Source organism: Grammomys surdaster, unplaced genomic scaffold (genome assembly GCF_004785775.1).
Source record: "Grammomys surdaster isolate TR1022 unplaced genomic scaffold, NIH_TR_1.0 310, whole genome shotgun sequence".
Classification (NCBI taxonomy): Eukaryota; Metazoa; Chordata; class Mammalia; order Rodentia; family Muridae; genus Grammomys; species Grammomys surdaster.
This window is the reverse complement of record NW_021604729.1, coordinates 2,128,428-2,135,121: the sequence shown is the minus strand read 5'-3', so window position 1 is coordinate 2,135,121 and position 6,694 is coordinate 2,128,428. Positions and strand designations below refer to the sequence as shown.

Here is a 6,694-nt window from a genome sequence, read left to right as displayed (position 1 = left end):
ATATCCTGATGTTGGCACTCAAGGCTCTCTCCTCTGCCGGCCTTTTCTAAGGAGGCAGCATAAGAATCACACTTCAAATGCCATTTACTTGCTTAATTTTTTCCTTCCCATTTTTCTTTTAGATGTATTTGAGAAAACATGGCTTTTATTTCATTTTGATTACAACGTTCCCTTTGTTTCTTTTGAGAGTAAACTCTAAAGAGGAGACTTTGGTTGTTGTTGAGAACTGTGCTTCTAGCCCTGTGAGAACAGCACCTGTCATTTAGTGGACATCCAGTCAACATTGGTGGGGCAGGGAAATGATCTGAGTGCTTCCTCCATTTCAGGTGCTATGGAAAGTGTGCTCATCAAAAATGAATGCAGGAGGCGTTGCCAGCCTTAGGTAATAGCTAAACTCTCAGAGGCCTCGAGTGCTTGTGCAGCTTGCCCTCAAGTGTCGGAGCTGGGACCTGAACACAGATGAGTTGAATACCTCTCTCCATTCAACCTTGGGTTTGTCACCAACCAGCCAGATGGGGTCTAGTAATGAATTCATCATGCTATAGATAGCTACACGGCAGCTTCCTCTTCCTCCCACTCTCCCTCCTTTGATGCTAAGGGTGGAGCCCTAGGGGAAAAACTAGTTCACTTAGTGAACCCCACCCACCAACTGCTTGCTTTCTTTCCTCTCTCTCTCTCTCTTTCTCTCTTTCTTTCTTCCTTTCTTTCTTTTCTTCCTTCCTTCCTTTTTTCTTATTTTATTTATTTTTAAATTTTTATGTGTACTAATGTTTTGCCTGCATGCAACCATGTCTAGTACCTGATAGAGACCTGAAGAAGGAGTTGGATCCCCTGAGACTGGAGTTACAAATGCTTGTAGGCCCTGAGAGCCGTTTTTAAATCCCTTCTTTCTGAGCTATTTTTCCCTGATCTGATGTTGTATTGAATATACCATGTAGATCTCTGATGGGGGCAGAATTTCAGGGCTGGCTGATTACTTAGCTGTCTTGATTACTAGCCCCTCTTGATTTGAAACAGTAACAGAGGCCTGATGAGGTTGACCACCCCTGACTCCTGGGTGTTCCTGAGCTGTGAATGTATTGATTGATGAGCCGGTGGTATTCTTTTGGTAAACCAGAAGTTCTGATAGCCTCTCACCCTGCTTGTTCTTGTCAACTAAAGGTCCTGTAGTTCTGGGCTTTTGGGGTCTCCTGTAACTTGGGTGCAGATCACTTTTGGGAGGAGCCGATGTTAGCTGAGGTCTCCAGCTCTGATGGAGCCATCTCTTCTTCCTCCTTTTCTTCCTTCTCCTCCTCTCATTGTTTCTCTGTGTATTGCTGTGTAGCCCTGGCTGTCCTGGAACTCACTCAGTAGACAGGCTGGCCTCAATCTCAGAGATCCATCTACTTCTGCCTCCCGAGTGCTAGGATTAAAGGCATGCACCACCACCGCCCAGCCAGGCAGTTTTTCTTAGTGTAGAAATCATGTTATTTCTAAATGCCTTTGAGGTGTTCAACTACATAGGAGGATGAATCTTAGGACACAGTATGTCTTCATGTTCTGGACAGTTTGTCCCCATCTTTCCTCTAAGTCTCTTAAGGGTTAAATACAACCAGGGAGGAACAGGTCTATTCTGCATATTCCACACATTCAGAATGAGGAATATTTTCTGTTCAGAGGGATAGGGACAATCTGAATGATGGCCCAGAGATAGAGGCAGACTCAATAAAGAACAAAAAAGTGACCTCACCTTGAAAAGAGCATGAGCTGGTGAGTGGTGGGGAAGATGATGAGGTCAGAGAGTGAGGACACAGCAGGAAAGATCTTGCTTTTGGTCATGGTGATGTACTCTGTAATCCCCACCTCTGAAGAGCTGAAGCAGGAGGACTGCTGGTGGTTCAAGACTGGTCTGGCCTATACAGTGAGTTCCAGGATAGCCAGGGCTATATAGAGAGAATCAGCCTTGAAAAAACAGTCTTACTCAGGGTGGTAACTCACATCTATAATCCCAGCACTTGAAGGATTGAGGCAGGAGGAGGACTGCTGTGAGTCTGAGGTTAGTTTGGGCTATCATCTTTGAGTTAGTTTCTTTTTTTTTTTTTTTTTTTTTTTGGTTTTTCGAGACAGGGTTTCTCTGTGTAGTTCTGGCTGTCCTGGAACTCACTCTGTAGACCAGGCTGGCCTCAAACTCAGAAATCCACCTGCCTCTGCCTCCCAAGTGCTGGGATTAAAGGCGTGAGCCACCACCGCCCGGCTCGAGTTAGTTTCTTTTGCTGTGATGAAATACTATGTCCAAAAACAGCTCATGGAGGAAAGGGTTTATCATTGAAAGAAGTCAGGACAGGAGCTCAAACAAGGCAGGAACCTGGAGGCAGAAGCTGATGGAAGAGTGCTGCTTACTAGCTTGCTCCCCATGGCTTGCTTAGCTTGCTTTTTAATAGATCTTAGGATCACTGGCACAGTGATGGCTCCACTCACAATAGCCCAAGTTTTGTCCCATCAGTTTCTTTCCTTTTTTTTTTTTTTAGTATCTTTTTTTTTGTTTATAATTTATTTTTTCTCAAATCGTAATTCATTCACACAGGGGTTATAAACACAGAAAGGCAGGATGTGGGGAAGGGAATGGGACTGGAGTGTGGGTGTTCAGGGGGAATACAGATATCTTCAGAACCGGGTATCGGCTGGGTGAAGGTTCAGGGGACAAGTCACTAAGACTGCCTATGACTCGCTTGTCCTTATCTAAGTTGGTATTGTCTGCCAAGGCTACCTATTTACAAGGTCTATGACTACTCAGGCTTGTAAATTTCCACAAAAGCTGCCTGTTTACATTAGCTTATAGCCATCTGTTTCAATATTTTTCCACTGAGACCCAAGACTTGGTGTTAGTATACATGTATGACAGGCCTATTGCTGATTTTAGGTCTATGGCTGATTTTAGGCCTTCAGTGTGTAAGCAGGGCTGCCCCTGACATCTCCTCCCTTCTCTAAGTATAGAAGGGCTGTGGCAATTCTAAACTTGCAAAGGCAGGGATAGAGGCCTGACCTCCAGTATTTGAAGGGGACCTTGTAATGGCTCCAGTCCCCCTGTCATTGTCCAGTGAGGCAGTCCCATCAATTTCTAATTAAGAATTGCTTTACAAGCTTCCTTATATCCTGATCCAATGGAGGCATTTTCTCAATTGAGGGCTCCTCTTCTCTGATGATGCTAGCTTGTGTCAAGTTGACACAAAGTAGCTGGCATAGTTGTGCAGTGAATGCTAGGCCATCTAGGACTATACTGTGAAACTGTTTCAAAAAGAAAAAACAAACCAGGATTAGCAAGATGTCTCTGTGGTTGAAAGCACTTGACACACAGGCCTGACAACCTGACTTGGATTCCCAGAGGCGTGTAAAAGTAGAAAGGAGGAAATCTCTCTCTCTCTCTCTCTCTCTCTCTCTCTCTCTCTCTCTCTCTCTCTCTCTCTCTCTCTCTCTCTCTCTTTCTCTCTCTCTCTCTCCAAAAAGAAAAAGAAAAAAACTTTAACATTTAGGCAGAGGGCTTTATTTGATGAGGAAGAACATGGTCTTTGAAGGGTCATGAAAGTGAATCCCTGTAGGTTTGAGAGTGCAATGTAGGTCCTAGAGTAGGAAGTTTGAGGGTAAGAAGGCAGCACTGAAGATGTTGCAGAAGGATGGATAGGAGAAGCCTGAATCACCTTTATTTCATTCAGTTTAGCGCCAGCTGCTAGTTTCCATGTAGTTCACATCTCCTCAGGCGTGGAAGATACCTAAAAGGCTCTGGGGGAAGGTGGAAGTCTTCAGTCACTGGCATTTCTTTTCAGGGGGCTGTGTGCAGGGCTAGGCAAGGAGCCTTTCTCCACATTGTGTGATCTGACTTGGTCGGATCACAAAGCAGCAGATCCAGGGAGAGTTTTTGTTTTTTACATTGCAACAGAATTCCTTGCATAGCAGAGCTCAGGAAAAAAGGGCCTTGTTTGAGGACAAAGGTCAGGGCTTCAGAGTTCAGGCCCATTTGGAGACGGCTAGGCCTTTCTTTGCTAATCCCAAGTTTGCCTGACAAGCCTCTGCGCTGATGTATGTGGAATGAACCCTGTCAGGACTAGTGATTTAATCTAGTCTTCAAGTTACATTTTCTTCCATCTTGAAACTATCACCCACAGATGGGCTTTGACAGCAGGAGAGGTAAGATGGACAGATGCCCTCCCCATCCAGGACTGCAGGTGTTGGGGCTAGCCTGCTTTCCCTAGCAAGCACAGACAGTGTTCAGAGTACTGACCTCCTCGGATTGGAGCAGGGTCTGGGTGTGGCTTCCTCAACTTGCCCGCTGCTCTCCTGCTGAGGGTTGGGGATGATGGGAGGTGGGAGGAGGGAATGCCCTCCTACAAACCTGGCAGAATCCAGCCACAAAGAGCACCTGGTACCTTATCTGCCTCTCCCCTGCATTCCAGCTTCTTGAAACCAGCCAAGTCTTCACTGAAGTCCAAAGGAGGTTGAGATATCCATATTCCCCAAAGCCACTTTGGACCGCTTCTGAGAATAGCTTCGGAGCACAGTAGGCAAAGGGCAGGGTTGCACCCAAGACCCCATCACCCAATTTTCCAGTCGGTTCTGGAAAGACAATTTTAATTTTGTTCCTTATTCCCAGTGGAGATTCACACACAGTGGAAGGAGGCAGTGGAAGGCACTAGGTCACAGAATAGAGGCCTGTTCCCTGTCCAGGCAGTTCCCCTCTGCATGGTGACAGGCTCTTAGACAAATACTTTAATAAAAGAGTTCTAAGCAGCTTGGCCACCTTCCAACCTTCCTTGTACCAGAGACAAAAATGTTGTCCTGACAAAATGTTTAGGTAATTTCTTAGCACATTCACCACTTGTAGACCCCAAACTATACAAGTTGTGGAACTCTTGAGAGAAAAAAAAATATAAAACTCTTAAAAATTGTGCAATGATCTGATTCCAGTGAGTGCTGAAGTAGGCAATCTGTGATCTTTAATTGTGTCAACGGGAGAAATATTTGTGGGCCAAGAGTCCCAGGAGGAATCATTTTAACGTGATTTTTTTTTTTTTTTTTTTTTTTTGGTTTTTCGAGACAGTGTTTCTCTGTGTAGCCCTGGCTGTCCTGGAACTCACTCTGTAGACCAGGCTGGCCTCGAACTCAGAAATCCACCTGCCTCTGCCTCCCAAGTGCTGGGATTAAAGGCATGCACTACACTGCCCGGCTTTAACGTGATTTTTTTTTCTATTTTATTATTTTTTTGGTGACAAAATACCATTATATAACCCAGGCTGTCCTTGAACTCCAGATTGTCCTGCCCCAGTCTCCTGAGTTCTAGGATTACAGACATGAGCCAGCAAGCCCAGCCTTACTGTGATTTTTTGTAGCAATATGTGCCCCTTTTTTTTTCTATTTTTTTTAGGAGGGGTTGTTTGTTCTTGTTTTTGATTTAGATAGGGTTTATCTGTGTAGCCTTGACTATCCTCTAACAAGCTCTGTAGATTAGGCTGGCCTCAACCTCACAGATCCACCTACCTCTGCCTCTTGAATGCTAGAATTAAAGATGTGTGCTCCCATGCTCAGTGAAATATGTACCCTTTTTCTTAGCATTGCCAATTGTAGAGGTCAATTTGAGAAAATTAAAAGAAGAAAAACAAATTAAAAAGATTAGTTTTTGTGTGAGGGACATTAAAATTATTTATTTTATGTGTGTGTGCACATGTGCCATGCATGGGGCTGGAGGCCACAGTCAACCTTGGGTATGGTCCTTAGGGGCCATCTACTTTGTTGTTTTGAGGGATTGTTTCTAATTGGCCTGGAGCTTGTGATTTAGCTGTCTATGCCTCTCAGCTCTGGGATTATGAATGTAGGTTCTTGTAAACTAAGATCCTCGTGCTTGCTCAGTGTCTTAGTCACTGTTTTCTGTGAAGGACACCATGACCAAAGCCAATCTTATAAAAGAAAGCATTTAGTTGGGCTTGCTTGCAGTTTCAGAGGTTTGGTTCGTTTTCAGCATGACGGGGAGCATGGCTGCACACAGGCAAATATATATTCAGATCTGTAGGCAACAGGAAAAGAGAGACTTTGGGCCTGGCTTGGGGTTTTTAAAACCTTAAAGCCTAGCCCCCTGTGACACACTTCCTCCAACAAGGCCATACCTTCTGTTCCTTCTCAAGTAGTGCCATTCCCTGGTGACTAAGCATTCAAATACATAAGCCTATGGGAGCCATTCTTATTCAAACCATTATACCCAGCAAGCAGTTTACCAACTGAGGAAAGGCTGGGGGGAGTTCATGCCTAGCATGCATGAGGACTTGAGTTCAATCCCCAGTGCTTCAAAAAGAAAATACACAAATTAATTTATATGACTCAGTTTTGGGGCTGCAGAGATAGCCCAGTGGCTAAGAGCATTTTTTCTTATAGAGAACTGGGGTTTGGTTCTCAGTACCCACATGGGTCTTAACAACTGTTTGCAACTCCAGTTCTGGGATCTTACCCTCTTTTGGCTTCCACAGGCAGATCAAGCACATGGTGCACACACACAACTCATACACATAAACAGACAAACAAATACATAAATATTAAATTAAAAAGCCATTTTCTTTTTCTTATCTCCTTTTTTGTTTTACTTCCTCTCTCTCCTCCTTTCCTTCCTTTTTCCTTCCCTACCTTGGACTCTCTCTCTCTCTCTCTCTCTCTCTCTCTCTCTCTCTCTCTCTCT

The 6,694-nt window shown here is 44.4% G+C and overlaps 1 protein-coding gene across 2 annotated transcripts in view; it reads left to right on the top strand.

Annotated features, from left to right (window-relative positions):
• Ahnak (AHNAK nucleoprotein) overlaps positions 1 to 6,694 on the top strand; it is an 80,894-nt gene that overhangs the window by 47,199 nt on the left and 27,001 nt on the right. The window contains exon 6 of one of the 2 annotated variants that reach the window (XR_003712668.1): positions 1,659 to 1,749. The exons of the other annotated variant lie outside the window; for it this stretch is intronic. The gene's annotated coding sequence lies outside the window, so the exon portion shown is untranslated. The remainder of the gene's footprint in view (positions 1 to 1,658; positions 1,750 to 6,694) is intronic. 2 annotated transcript variants of the gene reach the window in all.